At 39.6% G+C, this 13,289-nt stretch overlaps 1 long non-coding RNA gene across 5 annotated transcripts in view; it reads right to left on the bottom strand.

Annotated features, from left to right (window-relative positions):
- The window catches only part of LOC146690840 (uncharacterized), a 66,457-nt gene that overhangs the window by 15,296 nt on the left and 37,872 nt on the right, over positions 1-13,289 (bottom strand). The window contains exon 3 of one of the 5 annotated variants that reach the window (XR_014915502.1): positions 824-886. The exons of the other annotated variants lie outside the window; for them this stretch is intronic. This is a non-coding gene — a long non-coding RNA (uncharacterized LOC146690840). Of the gene's footprint in view, positions 1-823; positions 887-13,289 lie in introns of those variants that run through there. 5 annotated transcript variants of the gene reach the window in all.

Here is a 13,289-nt window from a genome sequence, read left to right as displayed (position 1 = left end):
CAATACTTTTTTTCCCTCCATTTCTACAATAGGAGTGCATTGACACTGATGAGGTCAATCAGTGACATATGAAAGTAAAGACATGTCTTCAAGGTGGTAAAACCTACATACCTTTTACGACCAGGTTAAAAAAAGAAAAGACAGGATTTTAAAGGTTAAAGATACAAAATACTTAGAAGGCCTATAATTTCAAATTCAATGATATACATATAGGAACATAACTTAAATGTGTGATTGCAGTTTGCACACATAATGAGCAGGGACAAATTAAAATGTAAAAAAAAAGAGAACTAATTAAATGAGTCCTTTAATACTCATTAAAAGATCATCTTAATTGATAAAACTCCTTTTTTGTCTGGAGCATGCCAGCAGGGCAATAACTGCAAAATGCAGATCAAATCTTCACTGTATTCATCACTCACTTTCTTTAGGTTTCCGTTTTGTGCTTATGTCTAAAGGCATCTGAGACAAATGCCTCACCATAAAGTCATACACCATTAATGCAGTCAGTGGTGCTGCAGCCTCAGAATCTTATTATCTTAGTTGGTTCAGCCTCATTAGCTGTTCTATGCATATTAATGGGTGGGAAATGGAAAACTATACCCCATTTAAGAACAAAACATGCTCAAAGTACTGGCTGCTTCTAGGTTATAGGACATAACTCACTCTGCAAATTGCTATCATCGGGCTCCTGGCAGAACCCTGCTGTTTTCTTTACCCAAAAGCCCCTTGTTCCCTCGCAGAGACAGAGTTTCATTAACCTGCACTGCATTCAGATGCCATTATGGCTCTAATTATGGCGCATGCTCTTATGAAGAACTGCCTGGGTTCTTGGAGACTTTTATGTCCAGCTGTCCTGTCACCAAGGCCAGGGTCATCTCCACTGCTGCCGAAGATACAGACAGAGACGATGTGCTAATCTCTGATGCATTGAAGCTGGCTTTGTAGACTTATGCAGGCTTATCTATCATGGTCACGACTGCATTAGACATAAGACCTTAAGTTTGTAGGCACTGAAGCACAAAGAAGAGCAAATTAAATTCTTCTCATCTACCTCCTCAGCTGTGTCCAGATTGCATCAGTCAAAAAAAAGAGGATCTCTTGAGGATAAAACTGGCACCTAGCAGTTCAGGGGTAAGTCTTTGTCTTATGTTTGCTCCCCATAATAAAAAGAAATTCTTGTTATATATTTTATCTATCTCCATTTAATTATTAGCAAAGCAACCAAACTGCAGCTTTTTGTCATTCTAGACTCAGCACATCTGCCAACACACCAATGGAGACCTTAGCTTGGGAAACAAATAAAACCTCTGTCCAGTGTCTCATTATCCATGAAACTATCTTCTTGGCTTCTTCGGTCTAATCAAAGAGAAAGGAAACACAGGAACAAGCTGAAAAATTCCAACATGAGGGAGCCTGAAATAGTTCCCTCAGCATTGAGCATTGCTCACTCACAGCACATAGCAAAGGTAAGGAGATCCTTTGGCAGGTGCTTTGGGCTGTCAGAGCTGTAGATGAGCTCTGCTGCTGGATAACATCTTGCCAAATGCTCGAAGCTTGTCAGTTAACAGTCTGCCAGAAAAAAAAGGTGGACAGTTACTAACCTCTCAAAGAAAAGACAAAGGCCGAAGGTAAGTTTTGAACAATAAAAAGAAAGTTTAGACTTTCTTGAGAAAAATAATTAGCAGTATTTTACACTGATTAAATTCAAGATAAAATGGTTTGATGGTTTTAAAAGAAAAGATCCAAGGAGAGTTTTTAAAAGTTTTTCATCAATGTTTTTAACAATCTACAAGACATATGGAAGTTACAACCTTGTTTTGAAACACATTAAGACACTTTATAAAACATGATTGGCATATCTAACTGAAAATTTTATGAAGACAAAGTATAAAACATTGAAAAATATATGGTTATTTTGGATGTGACATCAAAAACTGATAAGAGTAGGTCTACATTCATCACCTATAATTTTAAAAGCATCCATAAGCATTCAAGAACTAACTCGATCGGCTGAAAGGATTTCAGCTGCTCAACATTTCAAGGCCTTATTGTGTTCGTCATTTTAATTCTAAGTATTTAAAAATAGTTGACATATCTGAACTGCTGGAAGGATAGTGGAGCAACCAGACTCTTTTATTATTGAGCCATGCTGATGTTAAGAGTGCAGAATGTGGTCTCGATTTGCTTAGCTGAACTAGCATCATCTGGAAAGGCACCAGAGTTGCTCCAAAACATGTAAATATCATTTGGCATTAAAGTTACCTTCACAGATTTATAAATTACTCATACCGTGTGCACTAACACTCCCCTACATTATCACGCATGCTGGATTTTGAACTGTGTGCTGATAGCAAGCCGGAAGGTCCCTCTCCTATTTTCAATTTTTGATTCGTCAGACCACAGGACAATTTGCACACCTCAGTCGATCTAAAATGAGCTCATATCCAGAGAAGGCATTTCTGGATCTTGTTTTAAAGTATATCTACAAAGTTTTAAAGTATATCTACAGAGGCGATGACAAGCTTTGTTTGCATTTACGCATTGCATAAATCGCTCAATCAAGACATGCTACATTTATTTTATTTCAAACAATGTTAGTATAAAAGGGTTCTCTGGAGACCTGTTAGTAACATAAGCCATAAGCCAATGATGCGGTTTGACAATCAAACACAAAGAAAATAAGCCCTAACACGTCAGTGATATGGAATTTAACAAGGAACATGAAGTCATACTTTTGCAAGTGCTGCTGTTCTTGATGAGAACCTATCGTGACCCAAAATATATGCCACTTAATCACTATGATTTCATGACTAAAATAATGAATCTGACTTATTGATCTGTTTGTATCGAGCCTCATGGAGAAACTGATCTCAAGTGCTTGAGTGTTATATTTCGAGATTAACTGATAGATCTCTCCAGTAGCTCCAGCTTCTTAACTTCAATGATACTCTATTTAAGAGTGTCACTTTAAGAGCAAGGTTTTGTAAGAGGATATCTTTCTGTGGATTTGCATGACTAATAGACAATCAATCTGAATTAATGTGACTTTATGATTGAAAACACAGTTGAAGTCTATGCATTTGCAAAGTGCATCGCTAATTCCAATAAGCCCTTTTCCTATCTAAATAATTTTGCTTTAATTATAACAATGAGCCACAGTTAGATAAATAAATAACTTCACTGTCCTCCCTGGAATTGTGCTGATGCGGAGGCCTGCCTAGGCATTATAAACCTAATTAGCAGAAGATTACTATGCAGTGTGCAAGGCTGTGGTCCAGAAAGACATCATTAGGTCTTCTGATGGGGATATGCCTTCAGCACATTGATTGTTTTTCGCTCCAAGAACAATGCAGATTGCAGACTTTATAATTGGGCTTTCAGGTCACTTGTGACTTCACTTCTACTATGTGTGGCTGATGATCTCTATTCAAACAAAAGAAGCTGATAACAAAAACACATTCCCACCAAGCTCATGGAATTAGTAGAATGTCCATGGATTGTAAGGCACACCATAAAACTCAAAGAACAGCATAACTATTCAACAGAAACAGATGAAGTCAGATATTCTTAGCACAATGACACTGGTGCTGCTTGACTTAATTCAATCTTGAATGAAAAAAAAATGCATTTTTCAATCTATACCAATAATACTCAATATAAATATATTTTTATGTATTACCACTAGTTACCACATGATAGAATGTAAAGGTAACTTAGAGAAAAAAGGTGAATGTGAGCTGATCGTGTCAGCAGACCGAGAGGTCACTGGAGACAAAGAGATGATGTCCAAATCACTACCTCTCATTTAGTAAAGAGGGTGACTAAAGTTGACTAAAGAATTGTTGTACTCTCCAGCCCCCCTACTATTCAAAATTGAATAAGCGGAAGAGAATGGATGGATGGCGAATTGTTGAGATGTTTGTTTAAAAAGTTAATCCTCTGGAGGAATCCCGAGGTGTTTTGAGCTCACTAGTGGTCTAGGTCTGACCCAGATATTAAAACTCTTGCCGTTCCCAACTACCAAGAGCTTATGATTGGGTAGAATATAGACTGAGTGGCAAATGAAGAGATATGCTTCTAATCTAAGCTCTCTTTTTTAAACTCAGCTGTCAGCTGCAATGTGTAAATCACTGCCAATACTTCACTGCTGTCAAAGTTCATTTTACTTTTACTTCACAGGATCATGTGGTACTTGAAAACCTTCACTGCAACTGAGTCCCAGCTCAATGGAGGAAATTCACTATATTCTAAGAGACTATTATAGCTTCAAAACTGGTGTGGGTGATTTCAGTATGAAGTAAGCAAAACAAAATCTCCAAAAAATTGTTAAAGTCATTGAAATGGAAACCATATACTCTATGAATCCCAGAAGACAAAGCAAGGCAAGCAGAGGGATATATACTCAAATATGCAGTAAATAACTAAATAAATACATAGATAGTTGTTGAAAATTAAGTTTACCAAAATCCTTCCACAAGTATGTCTCAAAACTTAGCAGCAATCTTTGTACCACTTCTAGGCAGTTATTTTGACACCCCTATCTAAATGAATGGCAGCAAAACATAACTTTAATTACTGTAACATAAAGGTACATGCATAGAAACATTAGCCAAAATCCTTACAACATTTGCCCCAAATTTAAATCTAGAAAGCTGTTCCTCCACCAGATTGTGATCATGCTATACATGCCCTAATGTACTGAACACCATGATCAACAGTGAACAAATTTCATAGGACATCAATTTATGAATAAAGAAATACAGAGAATATATAATAGATAATATATGAATAAAAAAACAATAAAATAAAATGACACCAAAATTACTAAATACAAGTATGAAAATACCATGCAATCATAAATTTTTTGCAGTCTTTTCCAAGACTTCCTGTTCAATCTAATAGTCAATTTTTAAAAAGCTAACATCATTAGCCAGAATCACTCTTGTTCTCCACATAGACTATTTACTTACAAGCAACCAATGCTTGCTCATTGATTGCTTAATAGAATTCAGATTACAAGTAGAGTACAAACACTAGTACTCCAAATACACAATACTAAGTACATTCAAATGCAGTTTGACTGTAGTTTATTAAGGACATTTTGTTGTACACCAATCAGGCATAATATTATGACTTTATAATACTATTGTAAAGTTATAATACACTTTATAACACTATTATAATCAGGCATAATATTATGACCACTGACTGGTAAAGTGAGTAACACTGATATATTGTTTTTAATCATGGCACCTGTTAGTGGTTGGGCTATATCATGGATCAAGTGACCATTTTGTCCTCAAAGCTGTTGGGAGTAGGAAAAATGGGCAAGTGTAAGGATTTAAGCGAGTCTGATAAAACCCAGATTGTGATGGCTAGAGTGGAGACTGGACAATGTGGTTCGATCCAAGAAACGAGCTACTGTAGCTCAAATTGTCTAAAAAGTTCATGCTGGCTCGCAGTTTGTTGTGTATGGAGCTGTATGGGTGCAGACTAGTAAGGGTGTCCATGCTGATCCTGTCAACTGCCAAAAGTGCCAACAATGGGCATCTGAGCATCAGAACTGGACCACAGAGCAATAGAAGAAGGTGGCCTGTCTGATGAATCACATTTTCTTTTACATCACATGGATGGCTGGGTGTGTCGCTTACCTGAGGAACACCTGGTACCAGGATGAACTATGGAAAATTGGCAACCTGGGGGAGGCAGTGTGATACTTTGAGCACTGTTTTTCTGGGAAACCTTGGATCCTGACATCCACATTGATGTTACTTTGATATGTATCACCTACCCAAGCATTCTTACAGACCATGTATGGTTTAAGGCATTAGGGAAACATTTTTTTTCCTGATGGCTGTGGCCTCTTTCAGCAGGATAATGTGCCCTGGTACAAAGCAAAATGGTTCAGAAATTGCTTGAGGAGCACAACAATGTTTGAGGTGTGACTTGGTTTCCCAATTTCCCAGGCCTTTATCCAATTTATATCTGTAAGACGTGCGCAACAAATAACTCTATCTATGGAGGCCCAACCTCGCAACTTAAAAGACCAACAAAAGCCATTGATAAGAAAAATTAGATGTTAGCAAAAGGAAATTCTTTTGCTAACATCTTGGTGCCAGATACAAAAGCACACATTCAGGGATCTGGTGGAGTCCATGCCTCGATGGGTAAGGACCAACGCAATATTAGGTAGCTGGTTATAGTGTTATGCCTGATCGGTGTAAGTATTGGTAAGAAAATTAGACTAGAAAGAAAAGCACTTACTCACATGCTTCTTTAAATATTATCAGTGAAACAAGAGCTGGCCCTGAGATTCAAGCTTGGTTTCAGGTTTAGAAATAGCCTCAGCCTCACCATAGGAATGATATTGTTACAGTCACGACTTCCCAGTCGCAACTCTCTAGATTTCTCCTTCATTAGTCACATAAGCACAGAGGTCCCCCAGAAGAACTATGTGATCCCCATGTGATGCCCTCTCCAGGTGCCGGTGATGCCAGACTTACATTTGTATATATTCATCCTGCTTTGATTTATGCACTTCCTTCCTGCTGTAGGTCAAAAAGGCAGTTTTAAAACCAAAAGTTTCAATGTCTGAGGCATCAAAAATGAATGTCAGGATAACATAGTCATACTCAGATTTACACTTTAGGGTTTTAAGGTCATAAGAATGAAAAAATATAACTATAAATATTCTAATGCTCTCTTCTGCTTGAGTTGCGCTTTGTTTGCTTACTTTGCATTCCTCTATCTGTGTTCATAAGAGAGCATGTTTAATCAGCTTTGCTTGCTGCCCTCCTAGCTGGACTCACCCATCGTATGTCTGTCTCCTGCACCTCGTTCTCTCTGGCTGCCGTTTGTAACAGAACAGTACAGCCCCATTTGAGGTATGATAATCAGCTGATTAGCCAGCGAAGTCCTTCTCCCAGAGGCTCCTTTGTGTGCAAAATCCTCACACTCAATTGACATGTGGACATCATCAAGCTGATGAAATGCAATTGTAATGAACAAGTGAGGCAGAGCATCTGCAGTGGGACCCTGAACAAAAAGGACCCTTCCCTCCTGACATGCTAATGCTGAAAGCTGCTCTCTGCCTGTACTTCCCGTGGGTCCCTCATGGAAATGTGAAGAGATGCATATTCAAACCAGTACCTTCTGAGGGGGATAGATTTACGAAGAGAGAGATGGGAGGAAAAAAAACTCAGTGTGGACTTGGCCAAATGCTAATTCTGAGACAGATTATATTGCATCACGCGCAGTAATGATCTGACAGTTCATTTGTGAGGAGAGTTCAGGATCTGAGGTTTAATGCTTGGGTGGACGCAGGTGCTGAGCCCCAGCTTCTCAAAGCTGTCAGAGGAAGGCAGGGGGCTGCTGTCAAATTATCCCAGTTAAAAAGGCTGAGGCGCCTGCAAATATGAAAGACATTTAAGAAATTAATGCATTCGTATTCAACACATATTGCAACAGTGTTTCATTAGAGGTGCTCTAGTCATATTAAAACTGACATCTGACCTTTCACATTTCTCTGAGGCACTCTGAAACATTCTTATTACATACATGCATAAGTCAAAGAGAAGGCAATTGTGATAACTAGCAATAATTAAACAAACTGACATCTTAGCACCATCATTTCCCTAATACTTCTCTTCTTTTTGCATTACGCTAAAGAATAATTATAAAAGCTGTATGTGTATTTAAGGGTGAAAACAGAAAGAATGGAGACGGTGTGCCTATCACACACACCATCATTTTCTCCTCATTGTTTTGTCTTATCAAGGAGATTTATTGTATTACCATTGCTTTTTTGTTACTGCATAATCTTGCCTTGATTATGATAAGCATGCATAATGGAGACAAATTCTATACAATTTCCCTGATCAACATTTTCTGCTTTCATGCATAAAACATTTATCATAAACAGACACAAGGAGGAAAGTCACGGGGGCTATCAAAGTCAGGATTTCATAAATTAAGTAAGAACATTTCTCAACATCATATTTCCAGCACACAGCAGCTTGCAAAGTTCCTCTGAGTAAATCAGACTTTTTCCAGTTTAAATCTTTTAGATATTTGCATGTTCAGTCTAGAACTGTGATATGAAATGCAAGTACAATTGGCAAAGGTCAAGTCAAGCTAACAGACTGATGATGCCATACATATTGTTCTATAAGGATAGATGTAGGTCATTACACTTATGGCCTCCAGCCGAGCCATTCCATGATGACAGGACCTCTGGGCTTGGACCTCAGAGACAGAGCAAATGGGCAGTCAGCAGGCCCCCTGCTTTCTGGGCCTTTTGGGTCGTTGAGGTGTCAAGGTAAGAGGGGGTCGTGGACCCTGAAATCCAGCCTCACACACTTCAACACCATTCCTAACCCGATGTAAGCACAACTAGACCCTAGGCTCTGAGGTGGACTCCCTCCCACCAGGTGTTCAGGATGGCATACATGTCTTCAGGGTATGGAGTGCTGCTGGCTGCCCGGGACTACACATGGTGCTGGGGGTCAAACATGGAGCCATGCTGGACCAGCTGTCGCTTTGCTGTTTGCCCCAGCTCTGAGCTAAGCCCGTTGGAGGGGGCCAGATGCGCAACTCAGTCACTCTTCTACAGCTCACTGCAAAATAGGTTTTGCTATCTGACCAGAGTGCTTTGGCATTATTTTGCCAAAATCATTGCAACAAATAATCAGACATATTTGTTATGATCATTGCCAACTTTGGTTCTCTGCATAACAGCACAGAGTGTGAACGCAGTTCCAGTATACCTCCAATAATTGACACGGTCACAGTTCTGTGTTCCCATTCAGCATACAAGGGCATCCATTAATTTGAAAAGGCTAAGCTACCATGCTCACACATGTACGCACCTAGATCACAGACTCCGCACTGCTTTGGAAGCAGCAGCACTCCATCTTCTGTCTAACTGCAGCTAAAAGCATGAAAGCAGCAGTGAGATTTCATTTGGCTAACTGACTGAAGGCACTGAGGGAGTAAAGCTCGCTGGAGAGATTTATACATCCAGTCTGACGCCTCCTGCTCCCTATAATAGAACAAAAGCTTGTTGTCTCTTCCAATTACAGATGTCAAAACGCTTATTTTGAGGGTTGTGATCTTTTCCCTTTTAATCTGCAAAGATAAAAGGTCTCAGCTTCATTAGCATGTGTTCTCTCCCCCTAGACTCAGATTCCCTGCAAGCAGCCAGCTCAGCCTAACAGACTATTACCCACTCTTGGGGCCATTAAGGTCTAACATTAATGATGTGTAATTAGCATATGATGACAAATAATAACAATGCACACCCATTCAATGTAATGGAGGGGGGGTAGGATAATAACATGGAATCCCACTGTTTCAAGCCTACATAAAGCTCACGATATCTATGTTTTATTGCCTACGCTGTTGTTCATAGGTATAATGGAGTGGTGTGTACTGCGTGTGCATAAATTATTCAAATTAATATGTTTATCGGGAAATATCACAATTACAATACATCAAAGTGCTTAATCTGCAAAAAGCCTGACCGTAGTTTAATTATACTCCGCGGCAAAAGAAGCAAATTTTGATCTAATTTTGAGAGCTTCAGCCTTGTTGTGTATGTGTGAAAAACAGAGATTTTTTTTTTTGCTAAACCTTTAAGTGCAATATGTACACAAACCTGTATAGCAGCCGAGTTAATGGGTCAAATAGGCAATTACTGAGTCTTTTTTTTAGCTCCTCCTACCTACTGTATATTCCTAATTCATCTATTAAAAATAATGACTGCAAGAACTCAAGTTAAACGGAGGGGTATTAGTAGACAAGTGATCAATTATACTGTAGAACAGAGGCAAAGCAATCAGAAGTGACAGACCGTCTTCAAACGGCTCTCCTCATCCATTAAACAGGCTGCCTGTTTGTGTCAGCTGTGGGTCTGGAAGAAAACCATACAATTAAAGAGACCCCGCATGTTTACCCACACACATTCATATGCAGCTCCAACATGGAGCATCTTGTATTGTGTTTTGCGTAATGCAGCACACGATGCATTTTTTATTTATTTTTTTAGTTTCCACATCTGTCACAAAACAACCCATCACCAATTATACTGAAGCACAAACACGGCCGCTTTTGAAATTTGTCGGTTACCTCCTGTAAAGAAGATGGTGGGGCATCTTGGAATCAAACTAATCAAAGCACCTCAAAAGTAGAAACTGAATGGATGTATTGACAAACGCAAAAGTGAGGTGCAGCCAAATTAAACAAGTGTGAGATGTTGCGAGACATCCTACTGTCTTTGTGCATTAAATGCGAATGGTGAAGTTTTAAAAATGGCCCTTTTATTTTGAAAAAAGCATCACCGAAAAGGCTTTCTATACAGCAAATGTTACTAGTGTTTCACTGGTCACTGATAACTGTAAAGCCAGGTAAAGATGAGCATTTGCAATATAATATCTACTGCAAGATTATGAAAAGTCTCACTGGAAAGGAAAAAATATTGAAATGGAGACCTGCATGAAGGAAAAGGATAAAAAGAAAAACACAGATTTCAGTTGTTTCAAATGGAATTTGCTGTCTGGGAACATACTTATTCTCTATTTTTCAAGCAAGCAAAGCAGGGCTATGCGAAGCCCTGTTTACAGCGCCCAGATCTCAAATTGACTTGCTAATGTTAACTTTTATTCCGTTGCCATGGGTTACCATGTCGTGTGATTTGACACCGAGCTACAGGCACTGCTGATTAGTAGCATCCAGTTCTGTCCATCTCTGTGCATCACTGAACCATCTGGTCATTTATTCACTAATAAGCCCCTAATGGCCCAAATATTCAGCAGCCTGTCATTGTGACATGGCAGAAAATGCCTACATCTTTCAACTCGCCTTGACATGCTGCTTGTTTCACATCAAAACTCGTCATTTACAGGAGAGAAACTCAGAGGGGTAAAAACTTGACCTAATCTGCAGTGTTAACACAGAGGCAAGGAGCTTTGTTATCTGCTAGACTGACTGAAAGGATGTTAATGCATTCATCCTTCTCCACCTCAAGATCTTCTTTTCTGCCACAGGGAGAAGGATATGAGCGCTGTCAATAGGAATTTGATTATGCGCACATTGATTCTACACTCAAAAAGGAAAGATTATGCACAGCTCAGACCGTAAGATGCTGCGAGAGAATGTAACACGCGGCTCGCGGTTGTGCATTGTGTTCACGTCCAGCCTGTCATTTGTCGCCCAAAACATTGACTTTTTGCCATAAATATTTCCAGATGAACAAAGCCAGCTGGGATTGTAATTAGCGACATGCTACCATAAATTTAACCTTTCCCGGGACACTGGTGGCAACCAATTAACTAGCCATTGAATAAAAAATATCCTCAATTATCTGTCTCATTATGGCTATGTTGGCCTGCATGTGTAAAGAGCAAAGACAATGACCAACAAAAACAAGTTTCTGTTTTTTTAACGTTGACTTTATCTATTTACATTTAAGTAGTTAAAGTTAATGGGGAAAAAAATCAAATTCATTAGAGTTACAGCAAGAATAGCACAAATATGCAGTGATTGCTTTTGTGCGAGAAAACATGAAAGCACCGTAAAGTGTGATAAGCAAATAAGACACTTTAACACAAAATTCTAAATGAAATTCTAAAACAACCCTGTTCTCTATCATTGGTCTGATTGGAGTGTGAATGTGCTTCACGGTGACCGACTGGTTGCAGAACCTCTCTGTCAGCTTAACTAGCAGCCCAAGATGGTGTGAATGTATACTTAACTCCCTGTCACTTAGAAAGGCATGCACCCTGAGTCTCCATCAAGACGAGCTAAGTAAGATGGAAGACGAGCAGGCTTTGGCTGGAAAGGAGACGGGAAATGCCACCTTTGGTGAACTCGCCTGGGACCCAAATCTCTCAGACTTATTTGAATGTTGTGCTAAGGGTGAGAGGCTACAGAGCGTGTGTCTTTCACTTTCTATTGTAGAAATGTTAGGGTATGGCTGTTTGAGGGATTTACTTCATGCTGGAAGCACTCACAGGAAAATCCCTATTGTAGCTCATCTTTTCCCTGTTTAAATCTCCTACCATGCATTGGCATTGCAAACTACACCAGAAGGAGAGGAAATCAAATCATCTATGTCTTAAACCATCAGGCTTCATACAAAAATAAAGTTGAAACCATAGCCATCTGATAAAGGAAAGCAAGGGGAAAATGTTTTATGTATGCAGTACAGACTTGGACTAGAATGTGAAGCAGAGTATATGTTTTCAGTTCACTTTTTTTAAAAACCACTTATAATTAACCAAAGTATTTGAATACAAACAGTCCAGCCTGTCTGATGCCACTGCAGCTCTGTGGTCTAATTTATGTAAACTTGTTCCATTATATAGGCTGCTGAGAGCATCATTAAGGTTTGGCTTGGTTTTGGGAATCTTTTAAAAGCAAACCTACAATAAAGCACAGCCAGCTCATCTCATTTGCTCGGTGTGTTGGATGTGTATTCTAATGAATGGCTTACAACAATGTGACCTGCCAGTGCAAATAATTAACCTTAAGTGAAACCAATTACATACTTTTCTGCCATCGTGAAAGCCTCCAAAAGCAATCATGTATGGCTTTCCCCAGGAATGTTTTGCTGATAAAGAAACTAAGTAGAGGATTCGGGGCTATTCTGTAGCAACAAATGGACACTGAGAAGCCTCTTTATGCTCAGAGAGATATCTAAAGAGGAAGAAGATAAACAACAATTATACTGCTCTCCCTGTCAGCACAGCATGCCTTGGGTCAGTCCATTAGAGATCACTGTTTGGTGCACTCTTGTGCTGGAATAAGAAGTGCACCCGTTTGCGGCCAGGCTTTTGACTGGCAGTTGGGACCTGGAGACTGTGTGTGTTGTGAGCTGCCTGCGAATGCAGACGGGGGATATCCAGACATAAACTTCTGCTGTCAGCATGGGCAATCATGGCACTTCATTGTCCAGCAGCATCATTACAATATGGTTATCATCTGAGCTTGAGTCTGACACCTTCTCCAGGACCTCTCCAATCACCCCCATAGTAGGCTTCAGTACTAGGCAGTCAGGGCAAATCTCTGCTTTGTGCTTGTCTGCCTTAATAGACTGGATGTCACTTCTGCCTGTGGAATGTGCCCGGTCTTCAGCTGTCAGTCAGAGGCGCGGGTGTCAGGCCGGAGCGTGGCTGGAGCCGTCTGGATTAGAGGGTAGTTACCATAGCTGTCAGATTACTGACAGCCTGACACCCCCTCTCCCAACTTCCTTTTATTGTTTCTTTGTTTCTCTCAAACATCCTCCAGAT

This window comes from Copadichromis virginalis, linkage group LG16, assembly GCF_057382275.1.
Source record: "Copadichromis virginalis isolate Kocher_CV1m ecotype Utaka linkage group LG16, C_Virginalis_male_GT1.1, whole genome shotgun sequence".
In the NCBI taxonomy this organism is placed as follows: domain Eukaryota; kingdom Metazoa; phylum Chordata; class Actinopteri; order Cichliformes; family Cichlidae; genus Copadichromis; species Copadichromis virginalis.
This window is presented reverse-complemented; position numbering and strand designations above follow the sequence as displayed.